Source organism: Falco biarmicus, chromosome 5 (genome assembly GCF_023638135.1).
Source record: "Falco biarmicus isolate bFalBia1 chromosome 5, bFalBia1.pri, whole genome shotgun sequence".
Taxonomy (NCBI): domain Eukaryota; kingdom Metazoa; phylum Chordata; class Aves; order Falconiformes; family Falconidae; genus Falco; species Falco biarmicus.
Genome location: NC_079292.1, coordinates 40,179,108 through 40,195,514, shown reverse-complemented (window position 1 = coordinate 40,195,514; position 16,407 = coordinate 40,179,108). Strand labels below are relative to the sequence as shown.

Below are 16,407 nucleotides of genomic sequence, written 5' to 3'. Positions count from 1 at the left end.
GTTTAACCACCTTCATTGTGAACATGTTTTTCAATACATGCAGCTGAAGTTTCTCTTGTTACAACTTGTGTCCCTTGCCTCTTACCCTATCAGGGAAGACACCTTCTTTGTGCAGCTATGAGATGAGTATGGCTCTACCTTTCAGGCAGCTGAAGGCAGAAATTAGGTGCTCCTGAAGCCGCCTCTCCTCCAGGCTGAACCAGCCCAGGTCCCTCAGCCTCTCCTCCTCACAGGCCAAGTGCTCCAGCCTCAACCAGCCTGGGAGCCTTCTACTGAACTTGCTCCAGTTTGTTGATGTTTCTTATACTTCACAGCCCACAAACGAACTCTATAGGACAGAAGCAACCCTGTAACTGCTGAATAGAGATGAAGAGTCATTCCCTCAACCTGCTGGCTGCATTCTTGCTAATACCTTATGAAGCTGACTTTCTTCACCACAAGGGCACACTGCTGACTCAAGGTTCAACTTGTTGTCCATCAGGGGACAGGTCCTTTTCTGCAAAATGCTTTCTAGCCATCCAAGGTAGAGTCTGTACATTGCATAGGTTTATTCCTTTCCAGGGTCTTTACATTTGTCGTTGCTGAACTTCATGAGGTTTCTGCCAGTCCATTCTTCCAGCTTGTTGAGGCATCTCAAATAGCTGCTTTGCCCTTTGGTGTGTCAGCTGCTATCCCCATTTCATGCCATTCATTGTCTTGTTGATTGTGCCTTCCACCACAGTGTCCAGTTGAAGACAACAGTATTTGCCCCAGTATCAGCTACCGAGGAACGCCAATCATTACCAACCACTCAGTAGACTTCAAGTGATTTATCATTACTTTTGAAACCTGAAGGCCCATCCAGTTATTTACCCATCTTGTAGCTTCTCCATCCAGTCTACACCTTCTCAGTTTGGCTACAAGGAATTTTGTATCCTTCCACACAAGGAAGCCTGGCTTCAAGAGGAAGAATGGAAACTGCTTCCTTCCTCCTTTGACTTCTCCTGTTCCTTTCCATTGTTGCTGTAGATGTCTCACTATGGGTGAGTGTTGTAGCCTCCCATGTTTATATAAAAGGTGAGTGGCAACATAGATTTTTGCTATAATTTTTGAATGAAAGAGACTCCAATTCTGGGTTGTTGCTGTGAATCCAGGGAGATCTACGTATGCCTACTGTAGTAAAGACATCTGCTCACTGTGCTATATTTGAGCTGGCATTGAGGCTCTCCCACTCATTGAACGTGGCTTTGATGCTGAGGCATTTTCTCTCTCTGATAATTTATGTACTCCTACTGTGCCTAAAAACACATTGGGCAATGCATACTTTTGTCCTCAGTACACTGTCAATTTTCTATCAGCCCTCTTCCTTCTCTGTTACCAGAGATAGTTGTAGGAATCTACCCAGGGAATGTGGACTTTGTGCTACAACACGAGTGGAGACCTCAGTGATTTCCCTAAGAAAAACTGTTTTAACAGGCTCTCTGGCAGAGAACCACCGCAACCTGACAGTTTGGGATCTGACCATCCAGACTGGAGATCTTCCTGGAAGCTGCTGTATCTTCCTTTTCCCCTGAATCTGGGTTTTATTTCCACAGAAAGAAGTGAGATGGGAGGGAAAGAGTGTGATACACACCCACACCAGAAAGCCAGCATGCACACCAGGATCAGCCACTACAGGTACTGCTAATATTGGGCAAGAGGATGTCCTGCAGATAACATCATGTTTTGTTTTCAATCAGCAGCCTCAGTTTTAGCACACGACTTTACACATGACATGTGGCACACACACTGGAGACTGCTGCTGTAGCCATCAATCCAGTATTTACGCAGATATGAGCTAGCTATGAAAGTTGATCTCAGCAGCTGGAGAGAGATCAAGTTTTGTGTCTTTGTATTCTGCCATGTTATTCCACATCTTTTCAAAATACACAATGATCTATGCCCCACAAGTGCTTGAGGTGACTGGTAGTCCTGTCTTCTTACAAATCTTAATTGTAATGCACAGTTTCCCCATGCAGACAGTATTTCTGTGTTGTCTGCTAGATGAGTATTTACCAGTATGTGTCCTGTCTGGGCAGTGAGAGAAGAGAAACTTCTCAAACAATTATTAAAAAGTGTGGAAAGAGGCACACACCAAGCTCTACTTCCTTGAAGATGGCACCACCTAACACTTCACTTGGTTGAGATTCCTGTCTCTGCCTGGGATTTGCAATCGTTAGTTGCCTGCTAACGCTCAGTGCCTTTAAAACACCTTTACAGGGGTTCTTTCTCATGCTAAAAAGATGTCAAAGTAGGACATCTTCTGTTTGACATACATAGTAAATATGCCAATAGTCAGGGCAAACATACCTTGGATGGTATAAAGCTGAATTCAGGTTTTCCATCAGCTCAAGTTTCTGCTATACCCCACCAGACTTACAGTAATGTTCAGATGGCAGGAGGAAAAACGTGGCTTCAACAGCATTGTCTATTGAAAGTGCTGCTCTTTGCATGCAAAAATGTAAGAGAAATTCCTTTTACCAAATGGTAAAGAAGAGATTTGGGGCATTTCAATTCCTATTTTAATACAAACCAGGAGTTTTATTGAAAAACATGACCTCTGATTAGGTCATACAAAGTGGAATTTTCAGAGGGATTTAGGACCCACAGTCCCAGGGCAGTCTAGGGCACTGGCTTGTGCTGTAAGGAAAGGAACTTGAACAGGATTTCCCATTTTGAGGCTCATCCAGTGTGATCTTAGGGAGGACATAGGGGCATCAAGTTTTCCCTTGAGGTACGGTTAAACTAAAGGATCAGGTCCTATTGGTAGGGGAGATAAAGGAATATCCCAGACTCGTTTCAGCATCAGGCAAGTCTTGGGCAACTCTGTTCTACCTGGGCTTTGGTGTCTGCGTGTGCTTATTGTGAGGAACTTTAGATGATTGTGAAAATTTAGTGGTGGAAATTCATGCGCTGAAGAAATTTTACCTCATGGGGGAGGGTGGGGTGGGTGGGTGAGAGAAGAATTGGATCTGATACAGCAATGGGGGTCCGAAATCCTCTTTGGGTTGTTAGACCTCCAAAACACCTCTCCCCCCATCACTGTTTTATGTGGAGCAGCTAACATGACTGATGACTGTTTATGTTTCCTCTACCACTGAGAATACACATATATCATACCCTTCAAATCACCAACATGCCGCTGCACTCACTGAATATAGATTGCAATCATCTCAATAATTAAACCACAGAATTATTAAACAACTTGAAAGACTCCAGCAGAAATATTGTGATTTTAATGACTTAGGATAAAAAGCCGTTAAACAAGAATGTAAAAAAGCAATAGTTGCGCTCACAAGTGCAAGCTGTACAAGTCAAGAAGGCTGAGAACAATTTGAAAAGGAAAAAGCCAGACTTTGTTTTTATCCTAATTTACTTTCAAAGCCAGGGGTTTTGGACACGCTGAACTGTGCTTAGTCTGATTTATTATTTCTGTTGCTGGTTTTGTTATGTCAGTTTTTCTGTGGTGCTTTTTCCCTCTTTTTATTTTATTTAATAATACTTTTTGTCTATTTTTTTTCTTAGAGGTCATTTAGAAAAAAATTACATTCTACAAGTGTAATCATGAAGCTGGCAGTCAGGTTATTCCTTCCTGTGTGTTTCTTTTCTAAATCAGGTTTAATGCTGGCTTCTGCTGTACAGCCTACCAATCAAACAGAAAGTCATAATGTACTTTGTGGTGTGACCACACACTCTTCCTCATCTTTCTTCTTTACTTTGGCATAAAGACCCTTTTGGTGGAAGCTATTCTATAAAGCTATTTATTGCTTTGCTTTTCTTACATTTATGTTCACAGATAAAAAAGCATTATGAGGAAAATTCAGTGTTGCTCCAACCTTGTTTTGCTTTATGTCGTGAACAAGACTGTCGTGTAAAGGCCGAAGAAGCACCAAAGAATCATGAAAGATTCATGTTTGTCATGTTTTGACAAGGTGGATATGAATGAGGAAAAGTGGTTTTGAAACCACAGAAGGGAAATACGTGCGTTGCATATGTTGTTGGATATTGTCACTGGTGAGGGGAATGTGACATCCAGCTCTATGCCTGAAAGCAGTGTTTTTCATTCATTCTTTGTATTTAGCAAACTCGCTTTTCCACAGGAACAGTTGCTGTGATTTCAGCAAGTGTAGGTGTACAAAAAGTCAGACACTGGTCTGACAGCCAAAGAGGGGGTCCTGGTGCTCCTTTATACCCTGCCAGCTCTCCCTTTCCCTCCTTGCTGCTGCATGGCACAGCTGATGCTCTCCACACAGAAGAGCCAGCTCAGCCTGAGAGATGCTGTTTCTGGTTTTTTTCCAGGCCCTATGGGCAAAGTGGAAGAAATGGAGAAATTTAGGAAAGACATTTTTCAGCCCCATGTAGCTTCATTCTTGCAGCTTTCCCTCAACCTATGCCTATTTTACATAACTTTCATTCTTGCTACATGTCTTATTTAGCCTCTGGGCTAAATGGAGTGCACAGTTTGAGCCAGTTGAAGATTGTTCCTTCATGCAATAAAACTGCATTTGCTTCATTTGCCGTGAATGATAAGCAGGAACTTCTGCAAATCAAACATTTATTCTTTCTCTGTTACACAATGATTCACAACAACAATTTCTTTTGGTAGTATATTAAAAGATTTTAATTTCTCCGAATGGAAGTCCATTTCTATTCTCTTTTTCTCATTACTTGCACTTATGTTAGCACCGCAAAGACAGTTCAGCACAGGGCCTTTCATCAAAAATGCATAAAAAATAAGAAAAGAGTGTGAATTAGATGATTACTTCCCAGTGCCATCTTTTGGCTATTATGTTGCAGAATGTAAAAGCTCTGAAGAGCTACCTCATTTTTGACTTTGCCTGCAAAAGAAGAGATGGAAATACAGACCCATTTCATTTGCTGTTATTGTGAAGGCAGTAAATCACCCCATTTTTCCCATTTTGCCTTTTCCCAGAAAGGACTAATCCTTCCTCTCTATTTACTGCCCTCTTCATTTGAAGGTACCCCCATGTACCTCCAGTTACACTAATCCCACATCTTCCTGCTGAGCTGGCTCTTCCTGCAACATTTTTCTTTCACTCCATCCTCAGACATTCTTCTTTTTTCTGGAATATGGTGCATTTTCAGGCTAGGTCTAGGGATGATGTCATGATTTGGAGTCAGGGCAGCTTCAGCAGGCTCCTGGAAAGCACTTCTCCTCCTGGCACATTCTCACCTGCCAAGCACACGGCAAGGCACTCACCCCCTCACTGCTGCCATGGCTGAGCACCGATGCTCTTGCTGCTCACAGGCTTTCTTTTAATTGCACAGCATCGGCAACTATCCAAAAGGCTCTTAAGTAGAGCCACTCTCTCCCCATCTGGCCAACATGAGATGTGCTGGGTTTGGCTTCGCTGGAAGCAGTTCTATCCATGTCTTTTGAGGTACTTTCAAAAAGCTCGTGGCTTGTTCTTTAGGAAAGTGTTACAGCTCACAGGCACAGTTAATTAGCACTTATGAATAAAAGAAAAAAAAAGTAGGAAGGAAAATTAGAGTAAGAAGAACAAAAATGAACTGAAAGAAAAACAATGTAGGTCTGTAAAAGCAAAGCACTCTAAAATTCATAAAAATAATATTGATGCTGTAGGTTTTACAGCGATTTTTCATACCCAGTCTGCCTAACATAGAGCAAATACTCTGGTGTATAGTACAGCTGAACCAGCGAACACACAGAGGTATGTCTGTCTGTCAGACAGGTGCCTTTCATGCAAACAGCCGGGAAGCAGGAGAGTACTTCAACAGGGAAACCAGAGTAACTCTGTGTTTGGGTGTGTGATTGATGCTATTATGAAATTTTTAATAACCAGCTGAACAAGGGCCACTAGTCTCACTTTACCTTCCTCTCTGTGGCTGCAACTCATTGTTAGATATTTTTTTTTAACAACTGTATTATGAAAAGCTTAGAGGCATGAACTGTGTTGCAGAAGTGACAGGCTGCCCCCTCGACAGCTAAATACAGGCACCAAAAATCTTCCTGGAAAAAAAGTACAGTCTTTCAAACAATCTACTGACTACAGGACAATACATACTTTGAGTCCTACTGCTAGAAGGTAAGAAATTGGGCGTAGCAGGTAGTTAAAGATTGTACCATGGTATGAAAAATACACAGATGGGCTGAATAAAGGCTAAGTATCACTTTGGGCATAACTGACATTTTGAGCCTCTTGAGTGCTTGACTTTGCAATTCTACTCATACTCTTAAGAAGGACCATTGTTTTCGTGATTGTCTGCTAGCACGATCAATAGGCTCAGTACAGCCAATGTATCCTATTTATCCATCGATCAATACACACACTTTACATTGTCTAAGAGAATGAATCAGTGACCAGAAGAAATCTACATCAGCTATCATGGCATCACAATTCCGGGATAAATCAGGACAGAAAGAGCAAGTTGTGTCAGACTTTGTGTTTCCTGTCAGAGTAGAAAGCTGTGGCTCTTTTCTAACTTTTTTATTTCCTTTGACTCTGATTAGTGCCAGCAAGTCATTTCAGGGAAGAAAAGCTTCCCAGGAGCCAAGGGTTGGCCACTACTGTCTCTTTCTATCTATTTGTTTATGCTGGCTCTCACACCCTCCCTATGTGCCTAACCATCTTGTGCTACTCTTTAATAGCAACAGCGATGTCCCAAGACATATTAGCCTGGAAGATCTATTTACAGTTTGTGCCCTAGCTGTCAGGGGTGATCATTTCCCCCAGTATTGCATTTTATGGCAATTTTGTGCAGTTCCAAAATTTCCTGTCAAAATACACCTTGTTGGTAGGCTGTTGGGTAAGGAGGGGAATCAAGATTCTCATTTTTAGCATTAGGTAGAAGAGAAAAAAAGCAACCATGATCCTGTATGACAAGTCAGATGAACCAGGGCTGGGTGATAGGTAATAAACATCAGGCTGGGACTGAAATAATTGAAGAGCCAAAGGTTTTCTTTGCTGGCAGAAATAATTTGGTGAAGAGAATGGCCCTGTGCTCTCTTTGCCTGCCAGCATTTCTTTGCTCCCAAGCTGAATCAGACTCAAATCTTGTGAAATAAATTAAACAAAACAAATACAGTTCATAGCTTTCCCTGCACAAAATTCACTTCATAAATAGTCTGTGGATATTCTTGAATCATTATGCCAGCTCTATAATTAGGAAGGGAAAAGGATATCTCTTTCATGCAAATTTCATCAAATACAATCTTCAATGAGTAGCACTCTTAGCTGTAACATGAGCCCAAAAGTTGCTCTGAGGTTTTTCCCCCCTAATTCTCATTTTAACTCTAGCTCCTGTGAGAATCTCCAGCCCCACTGAGGGGTTCAGCACGTCTCCCTCTGTCCTGACTCTCCCACAGACCTAAAGCTGCCTTCCCCATCAGGAGATAACATTTTTACCTTCTGCCAATGAAGAAAAACTCATCTTTATGCTCAGGCAACAGTCTTCCTAATTATGTCTGAAAGCCTCAGATGCTCCACCTCCTGTGTAACGGGAGATCCAGCTCCACCATCACGCTGCAATTTCACACGCTGACAATTTGTTCTTAGGCAGCAGTGACAGCACACAAGTGAGAGATACGGGTATGGTGACATGACAGAAGATTCGCATCAGCTTGATGCCCCCGCTGCCCCAGCCCTCACTATTTAAACCTTGTGTTTTATCTTTCCGAGTGCCAGCAGCTATGGACCTAGGTGAGAAACTTAACCTGGAGAAAGACTTAAACGTGGGCTTGCAGATAAACAGACACTTGAGGTCTGTAAAAGTAATATAATTTTGTAGGTTTTTAAAACCAAGCCCAGTGTCAAAACTGACATGCTCAAGAAAAAGAGGCGTGTAGGGTGATGAAAAAAGAGGCATCGGGAAGAGGGTGAACGGAGGCGTTCCCCATCTGGCATGCAAGTGGACACATGTGCACAGCCTGGGAAACAATCCAGAGGGACAAGCACTCCACAGGGTCACAAGGCTGCAGCACTGCTGCAGGACTGGAGAGCTGCTGTGACCGCCCACGTGGGTGGGTGCCAGCTCTGCAGGTGAGATGGGCAGTGGGGAAGAAGAAAGGAAATGCCCTCTGCGCAAAGCAGCAGCTTGGTGGTGCAGAGCATTGCCATGGGACAGGTGGTGGGCTGGGTGCAAGCTCATGGCTCGCAATCAGAGGAGAGGCCAGTGAGGACTGGTAGGTGGGACGTCATGGAGCAGCTCTGAAAAGATCTCAGGAGACTGGCAAGCCTTTAAGGATGGCATCTGGCAAGCACAGGTAGAAACCACCTTGATGTTCTGGAAGACAGGTGGCTGGCTGTAACAGGAGCTGGCTTGGTTACACAGGAGACTCATAGCAGAGCTCCCGCACAGAAAGGCAGAACGCAGGATGGGGAAGAAGGGATAGGCTAAAAAAGAAAAGAGCAATTATGGGAGAGTATTTATTGGAAATATTCTCTTTTCTCCAGGGAAGAGAGTATTTATAAGAATCTAGGGGAAAAAAGCACACAAAGAAGTTACACAGCAGTCTATCTTCAGGCAGAATTATCTCTCTAAATGTCTCAAGTCGCAGATGACATATGGAAGCTCCGCTAATAATTTTTGGCCTGAGACACTGGGCTGGGAAACCCAGAATGCTTTCAATAATACAAAACCCCCCCAAACTATCAACACTTGTAAATTAGTTCTTTGAGAAAGGTTTTATAGTTAGCAGGGTGACACAGCCGATTTCTGTTGAGAGACCTTCTGTGATCGTGTCTTTTCAATTTTCCACATGACTTTCAAACTAATCAAACCTGCTCTGGTCCTTGAACCTAACAAGTTAAAGGACCAAAAGCTTAGACAGAAGGATAAAATAGCACAGCCATGTCTTACCAATAAAGTTGGAAACAAAGAAGTTTTCTGAATCTTGAACTTAGGGGATGACAACTAATTTCCAGGAAGGAACTTGCCTGAGGCATGGGGCTGTGGACAGAAGTGGGGCAAATATCAACACAGGGCAATTCATTATAATAATGGAAGATAACGATGGAGGGGCTTGGTCTTGTCCCTCACTTCATCACCTGATTTCCCTCCTTTACCCAAGCACTGACTAGTCTAAGCGTCCCTGCGGTCTGTAACAACGCTGGACCTAGCACCGCTTCCATAGGCTGTACAATGCCGCTGTTTTTTCCTGAGATTCAGAGGCATATGGGCATTTAATTGTCACTTGTGTCTTTGGCAGCCTCCCAACAGGCACTCATCAGTTTGGAAATAGCCATCTTGTTAAGAATTGAAATTTGTCAGTGTGGAGTACTGTACCTGGGGGAATCCTGTACACAGGGAGGTCAAATACATTGAGGAGCTTGAAAATACTGCTTTGGTCTATTGTTCCAATTTAATTTGACCCATTCAAAATGTCAGTCTTTCTCTGACAAATGCATGGGCTATATTCAGCCAGGAACCAGCAATGACAGAGCACAGGCAGGCTGAAGGATGGCAAGTACCAGCCTAGAGGGAATCAGCAAGGGAAGAAGAGAACAAAGATTAGAACAAGCTCTGTTCTATGCATCAAGCAACCGGGAATGATAAACAAACTTCCTTTATCGAGCTCTAAGGTTTGAGAGTCTTAAGATGAAGAGCCCTACGTTGTTACCCCAGGTCGCCAAACAGGAACAAACAAGACCCCCAGTCAGCCTTTGAACACAGCAGCTGATCCCTATAATGTTATTTTACATTGGCATTACAGTAGTTGGAGAAAGAAACGTTACAAAATGACTTGAGAATGGAGCTCTGGTGGTGTGGTAACAGCACCTTCCTGTTCCTACCAGCACAAGCCGGGTAGGAATACAGCTGAAGACTCTCCGTTTTGGGTGTTTTTTTGGTTTTTTTTTTTTTATATGCAGCACATGGGTATCCTGATCAAGCCACATTTCTTCATTGTTTCTGAACCAGCAGAGCTGTTCTGACAAAATCTGATAATTGGAACACTGACCACAGGAATCCGTCCTTAGTACAGCTGGCTTCACATAAACCAGGTGCAAAAGCATGAAAGGACAAAGACAAGGACAAAATGTAATTCTCAGAAAATTAGCTGAAGTTACTAAAAGAGACCTAGAGCTAAAAAAAAAAATAAAATACCCCCCTCCCAGTCTCAGTTTCAATATTCAGTGTTTTCAACATTTTAATTCAGTAAAATCTAAACATTAATGAGTAATTTTAACATGAGAATTGGAGAAGCTAGGATCTGAACAAACCCCACTGGCCCTTTTTGAGCCCTAGGTCTGTTTTAGTAACTTCAGCTAGCTTTCCCAGATATGTGATGTGTCAGCTGATGCCTCTGCCCCCACCATAGCTCAAGGAGATGTACCACCCCTCACCGCTGGGCAGCCCAGTCCTTCCCGCTCCCCTTCAGGGAAAATCATCGAGTTAGTTCAGACCACCCACAGAAATGGTTTTACCCCAGAAAGGGAAGTCTCCCTCCAGCCTCTCAAGTCCCACATCTCTTAACAGTGGGGAGGCTATGCTACCCATTGGCCGTCTAGATCGCAAAGCCCTAGGAGAAGGACTTACTCCAAGCAGCCCCAGGAACTACCAGGCCTCTGTATTTCAAACTGCACAACATAGTTACAGTTTGAGCAAAGCAGGCAAAACAAGCTGCAAAGCATTTGTTTTATCAAGATATCATCCTTGAAATTTCAGGCAGAAATGAAGTAGAGGCTGCTCCTCAGCTTCTCAAAAAGGCTCCAGCCACACATGAGCCCACTTGCTGTGGTCTGAACATATTTTCAGCCAGCATCAAGTCACTCGCAGCAGTATTTCAAGTACAACTAGAGATGGGATGCAGGACAAGGGCTCTCTCAAGGTCAGAAGATCAAACCAAAGCTTGCCAGTTGCAAACGAGTGCAAGGACTGAATCTACTTCACTCTCTTGCTTTAATTTTGAAGTCTAGGGATGATACAAATTTAAACAAATGTGACATTGTTCTTAAGCTCAATTAATGCTTGTAGATTTTTGGGTGAGAGACTTACCAATTGATGAGAGAAGCTTATCCACAGAAGACTGGAACAGAAAGCAGAAGAAAATCTCAGATCTGACAAATTCTTAAGTATTTATTTCAGGTTCTTCCTTTGTTACAGATTGTACGGAAAATATTCCCTAAAATGTTTTACCCATCTGTTGAAAACACACACGCATTTTCTCTTAAATATTGCATTTAGTAAGATGTAACCCTGTATATGCTGGCTAATTTTCATAACCACCAGAACCCAATCACAAAATGCAAAGAAATCTTAACACCAAGGACAGAACTGGAGTGCTCAAGGTGCATGTGCTACACAGTGTTACACACAGGCATCAGCAGTTACACACAGGCATCAGCACACAGCAGTAGCTCATTACTTCTTATCTCAGCCATCTGAACTTCAGGCTATTTTAGAAAAAGTTGGCAGTCTTTCCACTTCCCAACGAAGACTCTGGAGTACACTTCTCTGAAGTCAGCAAAGTATTCCCGATTTTTCCAAAAGTGATACCAGTTCATTATAAAACAAGCTCAAGCACCATTTGTCAAACCGAGTAGTCAGCCTGGTATAGCCAGAAAGGCACCAGATTATGACTTAAGGCAGATACTATTGTCCCATCGCAACCACAACCAGGCAAATCAACCATTTCATTCTTCTCTGCTTTCTGGTGATATTTATATAGACTGCTCATTCTTCAGGGAGGAAGCTGCCTCTGAGTATATGCTCTTGCAACCTGAAGTACAAGCAGTCATTCCTGTAATACATATAAAAGCAAAATATCTGGGGGTTTTTTATTGTTGTTGTTTGCTTTTTGTTTATTTAGGGTTTTTTGTGCATTTCCTCACTTACACTGATCTGCTGCTTAGCTCATTGTGGAAGACCTGCCCAAGTATGTAGCCACAAAACAGGACTTTATACAGAACATTAATCTGCCCTATCTCATCAGGCATCAGGACAAGGAAGACTTCCATATACTCAATTGTTCGTTAACGTAATCAGTATTTGTACTTAATGGTATAAACCCAGGCAGACTTATTTGGTATGAAGAAACAAGTAATCAAATTTATCTTTTACCCTACCACCTTAAACCTTATTGATTTAACAACTGTGGGAAGACAGACTGGATGGTCTGAAGTTTGAAGATGAAGTCTGGAAAGCAAACACTACCTTCTGCTAGTATTAAGAAAGCAAAAGATTCCAGTGTATCCAACCACAACTGAACTCACCAATCACTTGAACAGGAAGCAAGGAGAACAAAAGAAGAAAAAAAAAAGAGAGAAAAAAAAAGGAATTACCTTGGTTTCTACACTGTACTTGCTTCAGTTTATAAAGACAGACATTAGAGTGGAATATTCCTACAAAATGGAGCCTGAAGAAGCAGAACTGTTGGAAGGAACTTCTAGAAACAAAGCCTTGAGCAGAAATTTTTAGAAAACTGAAAGAAGCCTTCAGATGACACCTTTAGAGGCTGAGCTGCTTGCAACTAATGACAGGAGAGGGTAGGCAATGGAGAACATAAAGTTTTGAACCTGATGGAAAACAGAAAGGGCACAGTGAAAAGGAAGACTGAATTCAGAGAGAGGGAATCGGCACATGGTGACAGATGTAATGAGAAAGATCTGATACAAATGGTTCATGTGAAATAGTACAAAGAAAAAGGAACAGACATGCATAAAACCCACACAACTTCACAGCTGCAATCAGGCTGAACTGCATACTTAGAGAGTTGCGACAACAGTGAAAAATACAATTTCACCTTTTATTCCAAAAGCTGTATTTTCCCTAGGCCTAATGGGCAAAGCAGATAAGCTCAGATTAATCACTAATGCAATTCCAGGTCATCTGGCAGACTTGCACCTGCCAATATCACAAGACGACTAGATTCAAACTTAGGATGTGTTCCTGAGACATCAGGGTAGTAGTTTCCTGCTCTCTCAAGGATAATAGGTAACAAAGGATTTTGCAGGGTAATTTTGTCTTCTGAATAACACAACCCTTAGAAATAAACCTTAAGGAAGTTACTACAGTGTCATGCAAAGGCAGCCATGATACAACAGTTAGTATATATATGTATCTATTATACAACTGGTTCTGTAAGATCTGAGAAAGACAAATATAGTAATTGACAGCTGCTACAAACGAAAAGCTACAAGGTGAATCTTACTTGGGGAGAAGTGAGAATCAACAAATGTGCAGCCCTACTCTTTTATCAAGGCCCTTCTTGCTACCCCTAGGAAGTCACTAATTCACTGAAAAAAATAAAAATAAAAATTTGCTTACAGTTGCCATCATATGGGACATCAGTAAAAAAGAGAAAAGATGTATATTAAATGTCCGAAATCTTAAGTTTCTAATACTGACAGCAGAGCAATCTCGAGCTGCCTAGACATGACAGCACCTAAATGCAACTCTGAAAGCTTCAGGCACTTAGTAGTCTGCTCTCTACTACTGCTGCTGTTCTAACACTGCTCAGTGAGGCTTCATGGGAGGAAAATCTGAGGGTGGAAAAAGGTACAGGAGACCTGGCAGTTCCCAAATAAATGTCATGACAACAGGTTCAAATTATGCCAATGGAAAGAAAGGATAGCAAGTGTAAAAAGCAACCAACCTGACCAACAAAGAGCTCTTCAATGATATCAGAAGAAAAAAGCATATAAGTAAAGCAGGACAGATTATTTAAGAATTATTAAGTAGGAGCAACAAGAGAACACAGGGACTATATCAGAACCAAAAGATGAAAAAAAAGTTGCAGTTGACAATATGAGATTGCTCTGTAAGTACACCTGCATCAGAAGAAAAAAACCCAACAAACCAACAACCAGGAAGCATTAGTTACACAAGATGGAAAATAAACAACTGACAGCTAATGACATTAGAAATGAACTTGTCAATGGCTGTTCTCACTTCAGTATTCCCTAGTGATGGCAACTCTAAGCAACTGTATTCACACTGACAAAGAAAGATCTCTGCCTAGTAAAAGGAAAGAATGGGTTAGAATGTGTCCTGAATTTCAGTGTTCACGGGTTCTCTGGGCCCCAAAGGCTTCTCCATATACGTAAAAATTGATATGTAAATTTTTTACCACACAAAAATACGGTAAAAAAGTACCCTCAACCCCAGTAGTAATAGTAGTTGTATTTGAGAACTGGCAAGTTGAAATGCTTATTTGTAAACAGAAAGACAAGGAAGAAGAGAAGCAGCAAAACCTTCTTGACCAGAGTCAAGACCGTTAATTTCTAATTCTAAAAAATATTTTGGAACAAGATCTCAAACTATACTCTTTTAACGCTTTCCACAGTAACTGACAGGTCAGACAAGAACAAATTATGTTAAAATCCTTTCTTCCACATTAGTGTAATGAAAAAGCAGTAAATGAAGGATCTTTATCTTGACATCTATCACAAGATAGTCTCATAAGGAAGACTAATACAGTTCAGATGAAACTATTACTTTATGAATGCAGAGCTAGAGTTATCAGAAAAGAAAAAAAAATAAAATCAGTTGACTGTCAAAACAGAAAGCTGCAAGGATGTTCTGCAGATGTCCTAGGATCATTTCCAATTACATCCTAATAACCTAGATGAAAATCAATAGACAATATAGAGTTTAAGTGTCTCCCAGATCTACTAGAGGACAACAGGCAAAGGAAAAAATTATCTTGACAAGTTAAAAAAAGTTGTCTAGAAAAATCTTTAATACTAATAACAAAAGGAATCATTCAAAACTCAAGTCTGAATCAGTCACTGCAGCAAACAAGACCTCAGATTTCTGACACCTTGAATGCCGTAACATAGCAAAGGAATATAAAGTATTCCTGTTTAATTGCCTCACTATTTACCTTAGGTTTTTTCCTGACACAATAGGGATATAACCATTGAAATGGTGTAAAAAAAAAAAAAATAATCTCTTTCTCTCCCCAAAAAGAATTCTTGACTTACTTCAGATCTACAAATCTTTTATGAAACTTCAATTTAGAGATTTGGCAACCGTGAAGGGAAGAACACTGCCATCTCCTGGAGCAAGCGAAACTAGCAGTCCCCTGAATGCCTCTGTTCTGCTCTCCATCTTGCATCGCTTTCTATGCACTGAAAAGTAACCTCAGTCACCATCAGATGTTGTGTTTGGAAATACAAACAAAAGGCTACGGTAGCCTACCACTTGGCAAGATAAATCTTGGCGGCTTAGGTTTAGTAGCAACGTGAACCAGGTCCACCCACCCACCCCAACCAATTCTACATGCATGAACAAGTTTCCTTTCAATCAGCCCTCCTTAGCACCTACAAATCCTGAACAGAAATCTCCATAAATGCAGGACTGTGACCAGAAACCAAATACAGGAGCTTATTTTCGTTAAAAGCACAGCAGAGTGGATGAAGTGGAGTTGTAGGTGACTCCTGGCCTACTGCTTTCAAATCTTTCTGCTATCAGCTTGCTTTTACTGTCAAGGACCCATGTTACAGCCACCTCTTTTCATCCAACAACCTTCAAGGGGCATCTTCTGAGAATGTACCAAATGCTCTATTATTATAACCTAGTCAGGTACACACCTCTGTGCTATGCTAAACAACTGGTAACAGTCCGTAAGAAGGTACACTGTATCTGCAAAAACTCTATCTATAAAATTACTTCAGTAATGCTCCCCCCCCCCCCCCCCCCTTTCTACCAGTTACAGCAATATCCCTGACAGGTCGTCCGAAGTGCTTTACAACAAGGGGAAGAAATAGGCAGTTACCAAGGAACTCTGGACACAACTAGTAATAACAGTTCACATTGCAGGTAAGCTGCAGGCAGTGTTATTATAAAGGCTCTTCTATTTCCCCAGTAACACTGGGTATTCTCCCAGTGCTCAGCTCCAGGGCTAACCGGAAGCTACCTTGGGGATCTAGTGCTCTCCATTCATGTCAGTTGCTACCCAGCTCAAGGACACAGCTCCATTACATTTTTGTGTAGGCCATCACACAGCTGCAACCGTTTTAAAATTAGTTTTCTAACACCAGCTACGTAGAAGATAACATATCTTCTATTAACCCATCCCAGAAGTTTTAAGGAATTTTGAATGCTACAGCTGTCTAATCATCCCCCTGAAATAGAGCACAATTACTAAACCAAAAGCATTAACGTCAGAAGGCTTCCATAGTCAGAGAAGCTTCAGTAAAGCACAGGGACTGGAGCAGGATGAAAGCAAACTGACAGAACATCAGCATCAGTAGGCCGAAAGCCAGCAGTCGAGTGTAGCGACACAGGCAAATTTTTAGACATCACTACTTAACTACTACAGTTAAATCTCACAGTATAGTTGACAAGTGCTGTTATTTCCTCCTTCTGGTCATGTGAACAATATAAGTAGTTTATTATGCCTAACATTATTTCTTATCTCATCTAGGAACTTCAGGTGAATTCATGCCTTTGTCTTCTTCATAG

The 16,407-nt window shown here is 41.6% G+C and overlaps 1 long non-coding RNA gene across 2 annotated transcripts in view; it reads left to right on the top strand.

Moving 5' to 3' along the window:
- The window catches only part of LOC130150700 (uncharacterized), a 36,376-nt gene extending 20,754 nt beyond the window's left edge, over positions 1-15,622 (top strand). For both annotated transcript variants that reach the window (XR_008822336.1, XR_008822337.1), the window contains 2 exons: positions 1,575-1,656; positions 10,975-15,622. This is a non-coding gene — a long non-coding RNA (uncharacterized LOC130150700). The remainder of the gene's footprint in view (positions 1-1,574; positions 1,657-10,974) is intronic.
- Positions 15,623-16,407: the final 785 nt, after the last annotated feature.